Source organism: Amblyomma mixtum, chromosome 8 (assembly GCF_055824585.1).
Source record: "Amblyomma mixtum isolate Tamu chromosome 8, ASM5582458v1, whole genome shotgun sequence".
NCBI classification, from domain to species: domain Eukaryota; kingdom Metazoa; phylum Arthropoda; class Arachnida; order Ixodida; family Ixodidae; genus Amblyomma; species Amblyomma mixtum.
This window is the reverse complement of record NC_143019.1, coordinates 96,078,840-96,093,294: the sequence shown is the minus strand read 5'-3', so window position 1 is coordinate 96,093,294 and position 14,455 is coordinate 96,078,840. Positions and strand designations below refer to the sequence as shown.

General features: G+C 45.5%; 1 long non-coding RNA gene across 1 annotated transcript; it reads left to right on the top strand.

Moving 5' to 3' along the window:
- The first annotated feature begins 1,669 nt into the window (after nt 1-1,669).
- Nucleotides 1,670-11,357, top strand: LOC149333631 (uncharacterized). The gene is made up of 3 exons (XR_016284950.1): nt 1,670-2,444; nt 2,672-2,747; nt 11,092-11,357. It is a non-coding gene; the product is annotated as an uncharacterized LOC149333631 (long non-coding RNA).
- Nucleotides 11,358-14,455: the final 3,098 nt, after the last annotated feature.

The window sequence follows — 14,455 nt, the reverse complement described above, 5'->3', positions numbered from 1 at the left end:
CGAGCCTTTATGCCCACGTTTGCAGCACAGGTGAACAAATTTAGCACACATGTATGCATGGAATATCGGCTGCGTTGCGGCGATTCTTAAGCTCGTCCTCGACGCCATCATCACCGTTCGGGTCGACCCGAGCATATCTTTATTTCACTACGAGACATAGTTCACAATAAAACGTACTTACAATGCAAAGAGTAGCACCTCAGCGCTAGCCAGTTTCGAAGCGCTCTCAGCTCTGGCATCGAAGTGAAACCTCCTAGGCTTAGCTACGAATACGGCAGCCAGGGAGCAGGCCGAAGCTCGTCGCGCGGCGCGCTCGCGAGCAGCGTCATTGCTGAAAGCTCGGCTCGCTCACAGATTGGCTCAGAAACTTGCGAATTGTACTCGCAAGGCTGGTAAATCGAGCAGCTAGCGGCTGGCCTGCGACTGAGCGCACGTTCGCAGTACAGGTGAACAACAATTAGCGCACGAATGCTTGGGATACCGGCTGCGTTGCGGCCACGTTAAGGCGATTCTTAAGCTCGTCCTCGACGCCATCGTCACCGTACGTGACACACAGGCTGAGAACTTGAATTCGAATACGTGCTAAAGTAAGCTGCTCGTATTTCTCGGAACAATCTGAACTCGAAAAGACAGTTGCTTCTGTCGGCTTCTATGCATGTGGGCTCTTGCTAGTGAAAGTACACTCGAACAGGATGCGGCGAGTGCGGGCCGCTGTTGCATATAAGCTAAAGTGTGAAGCAAGTATCGTCGTAGTTCCGTAACGCAGTTGATATCACAGTAATCCGCTTGTACGGGTCACATTTAAGCTCTGTTTCATATGTCTCCGTCGAGCATGCCAGTGTCGCGTTGAGTAATGCATCGCAGCAGCTCTTTGTCCTACCGCTCGCGTCGAACATATCCTTGATATGGACCAGTTTGCGATACGGTGCGTTTCTTTGCGTTTTTTGTCGCATTTAAGGGATTTTCGCTGCCGTCAATCGAAATTGCATTCCGTCAACAGCGTCGTCTGCGCCGTCGTCTGCTAGGACACCCGGGGATGGGATCACAGGATCGCAGCTTCTACAAACGACATGTCAGCAAAAGTATCTAAAAGCGCTTTGGTATTCGCATTTAATAAAGAAATAAAATGAAAAAATATAATTTGTTTTTGTTGCGAACACAATTCAAATATTAGTAATAAAAAAAGCGCATTTGTAGGTTTTTTCAACGAAGCAAAACTGCAGCCGTCGTCCCGTTTTGTGTTATTTGGGTTTTCGTAGCATTGTTTGAGTGCTCGTGGGGTGGACGTGTATGAAGAACACAAGTGTGTTTTGGAAACCAACGACGAGAATTACGCCCTGTCAACACTGGTGATTTTGAACGGGTAAAGCCGTGAAGAAAGGTAGCGCTACGACTTCTTGTCATCTGGAGAGGCAACGAAGAAGAATGTGCGGTTTTGCTAAGCCTTGATGAGCCGTCTGAACGGTGAGTCCCGTGTACGTTTCTTTACTTCTGATCTCTATTCGCACGCGTTATTAGTGTGCGCCTATATAGGGATGGCAGTGCAGGCAGTCTGCGTGCGGTTGCCTCAGCTATAATGCGTTAAGGCCGATTCACACGACGGTCCGTTCGCCCGCGGCCCGCGCACTACGTATTCAGGCGCGCAGTCGGCCGCGGCCACCAGTTATCACAACAGAGTTATGCGGTCGCTTGCTAGCGCTGCGAAAAACAACAGACAATGTTTGCTACATTCCAATAGCATAGATTTGTGCTACGTAGGAGAGGATGATGAGCGTGCAGTGCCACGTTAGAGAGCGCTCTTGCTAGGCCAGCTGCGGACAGACAAGGGAACTGACAACGGTCGAGTTGCCTCGCGGCTGGTGACCGTCGGATTGATTTGTGCTACTTAGAAGATGACGATGAGCGGCAGTGCCGCGCGACAGAGCACTCGCGCTAGGCCAGCTGCCAACAGACAGTGCTCAGTGTGTGTACTCGTCGGATTAGTGCTTACGCCTTAATATTTGTCATACAATTTTTTCGGGGACAATGATCGCGTGTAAAAGGCTGGGGCATATCCCTTGCCTAGTCATTTGTAAATTTTTATCTGTGCTTCCCCATGGAACAGAATTTGACACAGTATTATGTCAAAGTTAGATCGTTCTTGCGTCTGCCCTGAGGTGTAGGTGTCGATGCTTCCTCGCCTTCAGATTTTGAGAACTGTTTGGGATGCAACTGCGCACTTATTTAGGATTTCAAGCTTTTTGCTATATCCCTCGTTTGTGCGGCCCGCTTTCAAGTCGTTCGCTATATCGGTGATGGTTTGTTATTGATTTTCACTTTCTCTTATTTATTCTTGGTTGACTGCCACCAGCTGTGCTGCCGGCGATTCTCCGCGCTCGGAACTGTTCCCAGGCACGAGACCCTACCCACAGACCTCCCTGCACCACACTCACCAGTTTTCTTCGGTATTTTTTTCCCTTGCTCTTACTTGCATTGCCACTAGGCAGTTTTTATTTCTGTGCAGATTTGTTAAATGCAATACCAATTTTCGTTTCATGCTGTGATGTGAGATATCGTGCTTCTTGCTAATGAATGCATGCCTTTTTATGAAGCAGTAGACAATTTCTTCTCTTGTCATTCATGACATTGTTACGGCCACTGACAACAGTTGCTCTGACATATTTATTTGCAGTTGCCAGCTGCCAGTATCTACTGGGCCATTCGTGCTTCCAGCTTTTGGCTGTGCTATCTCTCCTCAGCTGTTTGTGGTAGGTATTGTTTTCCAGTGATGCATACCTTACCTGCCTATTTAGAAAAATTTCGTAGACATAGACTCACAGCCGGGTTTAGAAATGCATGCAGAGCTCTACGTGAACTTAGCAGCAGTACCTCCCTGTATAATCACATGAATCTGATCCTGAATTACATGAATGTAATTACATGATCTGTATGAAATAGTCACTCATGAAGCTTTTGACTGCTGCTGTTAACATAATGGAATTTACACTGCTTCAGGTGGAGTGACTATTTCACACATGTTGCCTCTTATGCATATGTGCCCTCTGAAAGGGCGAACATATTCCTTTATCCCTTTAAAAAACATTGTGTTCTATCATCATGCTTTACCGGTATTTCTGGTGTATAGACCAAAATGTCACTCAGTATTGTAACATGAAGCGGGAACTCAGTTTGTCCAATGTTTTAGAGGTAACATGAAGCGGGAACTGAGTTTGTCCAGTGTTTTAGGGGTCCTAAAACATTGGACCAACACAGTTCCCACTCAAGTTATTGATCACTTCGCTCTCGCCCTACCATAAGCTTGCCGTCCAGGTTGGACAAATTGATAGAGCGACTGCTCCAGTGAAGTGGTGGTTCTGAGTTCGAACACCGGACCAGGACGAATCTTTCTTTAACTACGAAGTTTCTGTGAAAGCTGTATAGCTTTCCTTTGTAGCCGTTTGGCTGTGCTCGAGTGGATGTCAATGAGTAATTACTCCTTATTACAGATCTTTTGTCAACGCCAAACTGATTCAGTAGCAACAAATAGTAGAAGGGTAAAAGCATGCTGCTCCCAAAAATTCGTTAAGCATGTTATAAAATGTATGCTGTATTGTTTTAACTGCTGCAAAGAAATAACGGTGATGTTAGATGCCCAGCCCCTATTAGGTAAACATAGCTCGCAACTAACACAGTGGATAGAAAAGAAATATGGACTTCAACCCTCACGACGACCCTCACCCCAGTAAAACAAAAAGTGCCAGTGTTGCCATACTTGAGAGCTTTGCTCTTTAAAAGTGCAGTAGACTGCTACTCAAAGTTGACAAAAAAATGCGTCTCGTTTTCTGCATGTGCATTCCACAGTGCTGGTGCCATTTTCACTGGCCATTGACATTCAGTCGCATGATGTGCACCCCGCTCCTCGAGTTGATTTTGTTTGTCTTGTGAACCTGCCGTCAAAATCAGTGCAGGATAATGCTTCCCCAGTTGATCTGCAGTTAACCTTGTCCTTTGCCAGCTGCTGTCACCCTTTCTCCACAGAGAAGGGCGGTGGGAGTCCAAGCCAGGTGGAGTTGAAATATTTGACTAGTAGTGGACAGGGATCCTGCGGTTTGTTGAGGACACAGGCAAATTGGAGACTTATGGAAGAATTTTTTTACCAGCCAAAAAAGACGCATACACAAGAGAGAACCGCACAGGACAAGGGCTGGTAAAAGCCGTAGTCCTCTGTGGTTCTCTTGTGTATGCGTGTTCCTTGGCGGGTAAAAAAATTCCTCCGTAAGTCTCCAATTTGCCGGTGTCCTCCACAGATTGGAGGATCCCTGTCTGTTACTAGTCAAATTTCACTACTCCACCTGGATTGGACTCCCACTGCCCTTCTCAAACTTTTGAAATCCTGTTGCCCTAGCAGATCATCAGCTGTCGGTTGTATTACTTTCGCTTCAGTGAAATTTGACGTGTAGCGGACAGGGATCCTAGAATTTGTGGAGTACACAGGCAAACTGGAGACTTATAGAAGAATTTTTTTACCAGCCAAGGAAGACACATACACAAGATTCGTTGTCTGTGTTTCACAACTGAAAGTTCTAAATACGTGCAAAAGTGTATCGTGCATTCGCACGTATTTTGAAAACTCAATTTTTGCAGCGTTAGGTTTTCGGAATTGGAGCTGTAGCATTGCCGCCAAAGAATCCCGCTCGTTAACAAAGCGCACACTTATTTGCTGGGTATATATTCCGTATACCGCCACCAGTACACGTCACTGTTTGGAAGGTTCTGTCGCGAAATTTCTGATTGTGCAAGGTAGCTTTTCTTTTAAATTCAAGCGCTCTCTGTTTGCTTTTTCCTGTGCATATTCATCGGTCGTTTCAATTCGGAAGCATTGGTGCTGCAAGACGTGCATACGGAAGCTACATTTGTGCACAAAGCTCCTGAATTTTTGAAAGCGCAGCTCTGACAGTTCTCATTGTCATAAATAAGTACAAAGCAGCCTAATCTTTTTGGACACACCATTTCATGCTCTTAGCTGTTTCTGAGAAACAGGCTGCCTTTTTTTCTGTTTTTGGTGTGAAACATTCCTAACAACTTCTTTCTTTCTCCATGCACAGATAGTCTATGCATACACGGGCAGCTTGATTGCAATATTTAGGGCAATATTTATAACAGGTGCAGTGAGCCTTGGTGCATGTGGACAGAAATTAAGCTAGGGTGGGGTGGGGTATTTTCGCACAGGGTAATGTTATGCGGAGGGTCTGGCGTATTGAAACCGAGTCTTTCTGAGCTCTTATTAGACGTCCCAGCACCAGGACAGTAGTTGAGGCTTTTCTTCTTTGTTGTCTAGTCAATGGTTTCCATCACATAAAATAGCCTTAATTCTAGCTATCCCGTGGCCGTCTACAGAACGATGCAGATATACTGAAGTGATCAGTGTTGCATAAAAGTAGTGAGAACATTGCAAATGCAAGACAACTTCATTGGTTTGCAGTGCACTAACGTGGCAGTCAGAGAATTACACATTACATTTGCAAATCTAAATTGTGCATAATAGTATGGACTGGCACGTAATGTGCGAAGTAATCACAGTTATCTCGTTCATGCCAAATGCTAGTGTCAAACATTGTCAGTATTGCATATTTATAAAGAGCAGACATGCTGCGCCTAACTTGTCGTTGGATAGATTTTATTACTATGAAAGCAAAAAGTTTACACATGGCTGTCGTGTTCTTGCGTGGGAAGTAGTATTACCTTAAATGAGTATAAACACCAAATTTTTGGTTATGTGTGTTCTTTGTAGCGACGTGCTGGGCATTCGTATACATAGAATTGTTGCATAGTATTCGTCTCCAATCGCTAAATAATTACAACCAGATTTCTTTTCTTCCCTGTTTCAATAGCATAGCAATTGCTATGACATCAATGTTCAGTATAGGTTATGGAAGGCACAAAAAAGCTACGATATCGCTACTTCGTTTTAATTAGTTACAATGCTAAAGCCAGCCTGCCTTAAGAGTCTGAATCACAATGAATGACGAAGCCGCAATTATATTGCAGTTTTCCTCATGCCTCCCCTGGCTTATACTGACCTTTGATGCATTGTCATTGCTCAGTTTTTAAAAGTGAAGCAGGAGAGAGAAGATATTTAATTACAAATTATTTAGCAGTCATAGGCGAATACTGTGTGGTTATCCGTGCATAGTAATGCCTTATGCATCATTTAAAACAAAAAAAAATGTGCAACTGAAATTTGCTCGGCTGCTGACCCAAAAGACGCGGGTTTGATCCCGGCCGCGGCGGCTGGAATTTCTTTGGAGGAGAAATTCTAGAGGCCCGTGTACTGTGCGATGTCAGTGCACGTTAAAGAACCCCAGGTGGTCGAAATTTCCGGAGCCCTTCACTACGGCGTCTCTCATAGCCTGGGTCGCTTTGGGATGTTAAACCCCATAAACCAACCCAAACCAAACTGAAATTTGTTGTCTGCCTCTTTGAGATGAAAAATTTTGAATTTTTCCTTCACTATTTTAGAGCATGAAATTCAGTTAATGGTATCTGAGAAACAGGAATTGCAACAGCCATTTCTCTTCAGCAAGAAAACTGTCATTGGTTTAAGTGTTTTCCCGATTCAAGGTTACCCTGAATAACACCATCTGTCGTGCTAGTTGGTTGCGATCCATATGTATCAGCAGCGCGAACACAACACAGGAAGAAGGAGAAGGTAAAGAGCTCTGAACTTCCAACTTTTATTTGAGCAAAAATTGAACCCGCACTTTTATACACATACCAGGTAAAATCCCACCAGGGGGGTAATCAAGGCGTGCTATCGAATTGGGACCAACACGATGTCCAGGGCATCAAAATGATAACTACTATCACACTATACAAAGACTTCCATGAAAAGCACGAATGACATGCGGAAAAAAAAAACAAGACAATGTAAAAAACAGGGTTGAGTGTGCGCAAATGGAAAAAATGGAAAAACAGGGTTGAGGGCGCGAATTTTGCTAAAAGAAGAAAAAAAAAACATGAGAAGGCGAGACACGGTAACAACGTAAGCGATGCGAAGGGATGAGCGCCAACAATTAACACGGCTAGAACTAAAATGCAGTGTGCCCCTAAAAGCCAGGTAAAATCAGGTAAAACCAGAGGGAAAGGTGATTTCTTTTTCAGATAATGAGATGGAAGGGGTGCTTACGCAACCTTCTTTGAGCCCTGAGATGTAGGTAGCTTCAATGATTTCGCATGTTAGTTGGTTTTTATGTTTCTTTAAGACGGTTGCTTTCTTAAAATGAGGAATGCACTTCTTTTGGCTGTCACATACGCTGCAATGGGCGGGCAGGTTCCTCAACGGCGCCCCAGTTAGATCGTTCCTATGTTCCATTAACCTTTCGTTTAAGCATCTTCCTGTTTGGCCTATGTACGCCTTACCGCAAGCTAAAGGTATAGAGATACAACACCCTCCGCACAAGGCACAAAAGGATCTCGGTGCCTGGTTGTACAACTACTACTCTTTTTCTTTTTATTAACTTTGTTGCACAGGCTTGACAGGCGCAGAGGGGCTGAAAAGACTACGTCTACGCCTGCTTTTCTGCCAATTTTCTTCAGATTATGCGAGATTTGGTGCAGGTATGGCAGAACGGCGACCTTTTTGTTCCGCTGTCACGTATCATCCGGGGCTTCACATTCATGCTTCATACTTATCAGGACTTTTTTTGCAACAGACGAAAGGAGAGATTGCAGGTATCCTGATTGCGTCAGCCTCAGCACTTGGCTCGAAAAACTGTCCTGCAACCTGTGTTCACAAGATTTTGTGAGTGCGTTCTTAAAAGTTGACTTCACGATGTTCCTTTTTACAAGTTTTGAATGGGCTGAATCGTAGGGTAGGATGGGCTTATTGGCTCTTGGTTCAAATAACCAGCACACATGGTCCTCTCCGAAAAACAACTTTAACTCTAAAAACCGCATGGCGTTTTGTTCTGGGAATTCATGAGTAACTTCAAGAGGTGATATAGTATTAGAAAAAGTGTGGAGCACTTGAGTTGCTTCTGTTTTAAAGGCTTCAGTGTCGCAATCTAAGAGGACCAGGAAGTCATCGACGTACCGGAAAATTTTTAGAACGCTTGAAGACTCAAAGCTTGTCCTTCAAGGATCTGTCATGCATAGCGAGGAAAAGGTCGCTCAAAATGGGGGCGATGCATGACCCTATAGATATGCCTTGCTTTTGTATGAATCTCGAACTGTTCCACTCTGCCACTGTTGATTTTAGGTAAGCGAATAGCAATTCAATGAAGCCATCCGCAGAAACGCCACACTCATTTTGGAAGGCCGCAGTGTGGCGTTTCTGCGGATGGCTTCATTGAATTGCTATGCGCTTACCTAAAATCAACAGTGGCAGAGTGGAACGGTTCGAGATTCATACAAAAGTAAGGCATATGTATAGGGTCATGCATCGCCCCCATTTTGAGCAACCTTTTCCTCGCTATGCATGACAGATCCTTGAAGGACAAGCTTGGGTCTTCAAGCGTTCTAAAAATTTTCCGGTACGTCGATGACTTCCTGGTCCTCTTAGATTGCGACACTGAAGCCTTTAAAACAGAAGCAACTCAAGTGCTCCACACTTTTTCTAATACTATATCACCTCTTGAAGTTACTCATGAATTCCCAGAACAAAACGCCATGCGGTTTTTAGAGTTAAAGTTGTTTTTCGGAGAGGACCATGTGTGCTGGTTATTTGAACCAAGAGCCAATAAGCCCATCCTACCCTACGATTCAGCCCATTCAAAACTTGTAAAAAGGAACATCGTGAAGTCAACTTTTAAGAACGCACTCACAAAATCTTGTGAACACAGGTTGCAGGACAGTTTTTCGAGCCAAGTGCTGAGGCTGACGCAATCAGGATACCCGCAATCTCTCCTTTCGTCTGTTGCAAAAAAAGTCCTGATAAGTATGAAGCATGAATGTGAAGCCCCGGATGATACGCGACAGCGGAACAAAAAGGTCGCCGTTCTGCCATACCTGCACCAAATCTCGCATAATCTGAAGAAAATTGGCAGAAAAGCAGGCGTAGCCGTAGTCTTTTCAGCCCCTCTGCGCCTGTCAAGCCTGTGCAACAAAGTTAATAAAAAGAAAAAGAATAGCTGTACAACCGGGCACCGAGATCCTTTTGTGCCTTGTGCGGAGGGTGTTGTATACTCTATACCTTTAGCTTGCGGTAAGGCGTACATAGGCCAAACAGGAAGATGCTTAAACGAAAGGTTAATGGAACATAGGAACGATCTAACTGGGGCGCCGTTGAGGAACCTGCCCGCCCATTGCAGCGTATGTGACAGCCAAAAGAAGTGCATTCCTCATTTTAAGAAAGCAACCGTCTTAAAGAAACATAAAAACCAACTAACACGCGAAATCATTGAAGCTACCTACATCTCAGGGCTCAAAGAAGGTTGCGTAAGCAGCCCTTCCATCTCATTATCTGAAAAAGAAATCACCTTTCCCTCTGGTTTTACCTGATTTTACCTGGCTTTTAGGGGCACACTGCATTTTAGTTCTAGCCGTGTTAATTGTTGGCGCTCATCCCTTCGCATCGCTTACGTTGTTACCGTGTCTCGCCTTCTCATGTTTTTTTTTTCTTCTTTTAGCAAAATTCGCGCCCTCAACCCTGTTTTTCAACCCTGTTTTTACTTTTTTACCGTGTTCTTGCCTTCTCATGGTTTTAGCAAAATTCGCGCCCTCAACCCTGTTTTCCCATTTGCGCACACTCAACCCTGTTTTTACTTTTTTACCGTGTTCTTGCCTTCTCATGGTTTTAGCAAAATTCGCGCCCTCAACCCTGTTTTTCCATTTTTCCATTTGCGCACACTCAACCCTGTTCTTTACATTGTCTTGTTTTTTTTTCCGCATGTCATTCGTGCTTTTCATGGAAGTCTTTGTATAGTGCGATAGTAGTTATCTTTTTGATGCGCTGGACATCGTGTTGGTCCGAATTCGATAGCACGCCTTGGTTACCCCCCTGGTGGGATTTTACCTGGTATGTGTAGAAAAGTGCGGGTTCAATTTTTGCTCAAATAAAAGTTGGAAGTTCAGCGCTCTTTACCTTCTTCTCCTTCTTCCTGTGTGGTGTTCGCGCTGCTGATACATAAGGTTACCCTATATTTTAAACTGCACAATGTATTACGTGACAAGAAACCGTCAAGCACAATAGGTGTGGTTTTAGAAATGACTGGAAGTGATAAGGGAATACATTTACTTAGAGCAGGCAGTGACCGCTGATCCGGATCATGAAGGGTAATAACTAGAGGAATATGGATGGGGCGGAGTGCATATAGGCAGGTTCTCTCAGATCATGAATGGCAGTTTTCAATACCCCTCAAGAGAAAAGTATACAACAGCTGTATCCTACCAGTATTCACCTATGGGGCAGAAACGTGGAGGCTAACGAAGAGGGTTCAGCTTAAGTTAAGGACAACGCAACGAGCTATGGAAATAAAAATGATAGGTGTAACGTTAAGAGATCGGAAGCGGGCGGAGTGGGTGAGGGAACAAACGCGGGTTGAAGACATCCTAGTCGAAATCAGGAGAAAAAAGGGTGCTTGGGCAGGGCATGTAAGACGAAGGCAAGATAATCGCTGGTCCTTAAGGGTAACGGAGTGGATTCCAAGAGAAGGCAAACGTAGCAGGAAGCAGCAAAAAGTTCCATGGGCGGAGGTTTGCAGGAACACGGTGGACATAGCTGGCGAAGGACAGGGTTATTGGAGAACATGGGAGAGGCCTTTGCCCTGCAGTGGGCGTAGTCAGGCTGATCATGATACTTGCAGAAGAGGTTGCTCATGTTAAAATTTTCATTTGGTAAATATGTGCTTGTTTTACATGCACACAGCTTTTGAAAGGACTAGCATAGTGATAATTGTATTGGGCTTCATAAAATTGTAGCTCTGAATGAAGGTTTGCAATGAAAGGTGTCTGCACTTGGTAACAATATAGGTACACACTAGTGGCGACATGACACACACGATCAGTACATTCTAGTTGTATTCTTTCTTTTTTTTCATGGGGTTATATGCAGGATAGTATGAAAAGGGCATTGGAATTGACTCTTACTTGCATTATTTTCATTCATGTTTGCAGGCACCCGGAGAAATGCACGCATAGCCAAAGCTCCTTCACTCAGCCGAGCAAGCTACGGCATCATCCAGCATCTTAGTTTCTTTTGAGCGCTTACAGCTCACTGCGGTGGATTTGGTAGATGGGTTTACTTTGCTTTTGGCAGTGTTCTTGGCATTTAATGTCAAGTACACCCCAAAAACAAAGCGGGCTTGTCTGCTGCTTGAGACACTAATGGGGCTTGATCCTAGCGAGTGCCTCCCGAGCGTGTTTTGGGCAGCCACAGCAATCACAGCAAAGACTTGAGAAATAAAAGTTATCAGTGTTGTACATTTGTGTCATTATTTCTTGAACCATTGTTATTCCCAACGCAGACAGAGCACCATACTAATGTGCAAACTGTAATGTAGCCATAAAGTAGTTGTATGAGCAAAAACTATAATCCCTTTTGCTCATTACTCTTTTGTAGATGTAGCGCAGGTGGATCCTGCAAAACATATGACCAACTTGCTCTGAAGAATATGTGAAATAAGAAAATGAGTAGGATACATTGAAAACACGTGAAACTCCTTTTGAAGGAGTAAAATAAGATCTGGGCTGATACTCCTTGAAGGAGTATAGTCACTCTAACAAACGGAGTCCTGGAACTCTACCTGAAAGAGTAGTAGGATGCTGTTTCAATGTGGTAGCTTTACTCCCTCGGAGGAGTGCCTGTACTCTATTGCAGGAGTAGTACAGTACTCCTTGAGTAGGTGTTGGATCACTCTTTGTCCAGAGGGAGTAATTTTATTCTGGAAAAAGGAGTGGAATATGGGACAAGCGAATACTCCTTCAAAGTGTGTTCTGGGCACTCCTCTGCACTCCTTTAGTTCTAAGAGTGCAGGTAGTAAAACTTTTATCAATTTTTTCTAAGGTGAGGTCCTCACAAACTTCCTTTTTCCTGAGTAGCATTTATTCTAAAAAGTGATCAGTCAGCGAGGTGAAGTTTCCAGCGCCGCGGCCTTGTGGGGATTATTGGAGCAGACGATGACAGTAGGTAGGTGATGACTCATGACAGTAGGTAGGTGATCGCTTCCCAAGGGGTCGCTTAAAACATCCAATTAAAATCGTCCAAAATAGATGGCGATGCAAAAGCTAGCCGATGAAACTCATTTCCCGGAGCTTGCGCAACAGTACATGATCTTTTTTTGTATTTAAAAGACATATATTATCCCTTGGTGTAAAATCTTCAATTACTTGGTTCCTAAAGTCACAGCGTTCGCTTCGCCAAAAAGCTCAGCGAGATTTAAAATTCCCAATTCTCTCACGTGCCCAACAATCTTGCACAACAATTTTGCATATTGAAATAATGAAAGGTATCATTAGGGAAATGCTGAAGGTAATGGTCCATTCTTCCGATATGTAACAAAATATTTCAGATTGTTTGCATCTCTACCATCGACCTGCTAAAGCTGCCATTGAAAACCAAAGGGAAGCACTTTTTTTTAATGCGATGGTGATTGCCTCAGGGCATAAAACGGCATGTAATGATAAATGAGGATGCCTAAATAAATGAGTAAATGTTCGCTGATCTAATGAAATCGAGCAGTGAACGATGATGAGGTCCTTGCGTCCAAGCGGTGTATGAAGCACTATTATCGGGCGAAAGGCCCGCTGGCGCCTTTATTAGCGGCAGGTCTGCAGATATATTGATTTGATAGTGAAATTTTAGAAAATATTAATAAATTGCGTTCATCATCTGGTTACCGTTCTGAATTGCTTTTGTCTACAATTGCTGGGCATGTGTGGCTTTTGAAGTTAATGCGATGCTCCATCGGTGCAAAGCTGGAGGACTGGCAGTTACCTCCATCACCTCACCAGAGGTGCTTGAGAACCCCGAAGAAGCCCCGGATGTGTGAGTCTCAGACCTCCCACGGCGGGGGCAGTCCTACGGGTTGCCGACCCATGGGCCGGTGCTCCCTGCTTAGGAGATCGCAGAGCAGCATTCGCGGTCTCTGTCTATGCCATGTATGGCCCTGCCATACGCTCGGCGAAAGTGGCCCTTGTAGGTGACGAAGCGTTGTGTGATGCACCACCCTTGCGCACCACACCAGGGAAGTTTCTACGGAAAAGTTGAAAGTATTATTACAATGAAAGAGGCGTCACGCTTCGTTACAAGTGATATTTTTTTTACTTCATAATTACAACCTTTTTCTCGTTTTTCCCTCAGGGACATGACATTGAAAAGGCTGGGTTATCACCTTCCCAATGTGCGTAGCGAAGTTAGCTTCTTCACTGTTTTCGAAGGCGCATTCAGGCCACGTTTTGAAGCGAGAGAGAGAAAAACTTTATTTGAAGAGGAATTCGGGGCACGCCCAAGGGTCCCCGCACGACCCCACTGCACTCAAGTGTTTATGTTCCTAAGGTCCATAACACTGGCAGCCCGGCCGGTGGCGATGGTCTGCACGGCCGGGTCCTCCGAGCGCAGCAGGGTCTCCCAGTCCTCCCAGGTCTTGAGGTTCTCTAGGTCCCGCGGGGGAGGGTCCGCCGGGAAGACGGAAAGGGTGTGGAGGGAAGAAGCGAAGGGTTCTGTGCATAGGGCGCATGCCGGAGTGGGGAAGGAGGGATGATAGTGGGCTAGAGTAAGGGGTGAGGGGAAGAGAGTGCGTCTGTAGTCTGCGCCAGAGTGTTGCGTGTCTGTTGGCGTGTCTCTGTAGGCCTGCGTAAGCTTGCTCTATGAGTGCATGTGCTCCTTCGTGAATCCGCGATCCGAGGTCACCAGAGCCCGTTTAAAGAACCTCGGGATAAAAGGTTGGCGGCCTCGCTTCCGGGATTCCCGGAGTGCGCGGGCACCGATACCAGCTCCGCTTGGCGGGGCGGGGGTGCATTGGGCGAGTCCAGTATGCCATGAGCAAGGACATTTACTTGGCCTCGAGCAAAATTTATAATCGCAGTTTTAGAGTCACTTAAGATGTACCGGGCTTCCGTGCGGGTGATAGCAAGTGCAATGACGGCCTCCTCTGCAGCTTCTGGGGAGGTGACTGGAGGGAGAGATAGTATGAGGAGGGCGGATAAAGAGGAGTCCACTACAGCTGCTGTCGCTTCATGACCCGTGCAGGCAGAGTCCACCCATACGGGGTCCGCTTCGGGGCCGTACGCTCGATGGAGTGCCTTCGCACGGGCTCTGCGGCGCTGCTCATGGTGGGACGGGTGCATATTCCTCGGGAACGGCCTGATGAGGAGCTCCCGGTGAATGGATCGTGGGCTGGCGAGGAGGGTTGGGTCGTTGGCCGCTATTTTGATTCCGAGGGAGTCCAGGATATACCGACCTTTGGAGGTTTGTGTGAGCCTGATGTATTGGGCCTGTCGGTGGGCCTCCACCAGTTCCCCGATCGTATTGTGGAGGCCC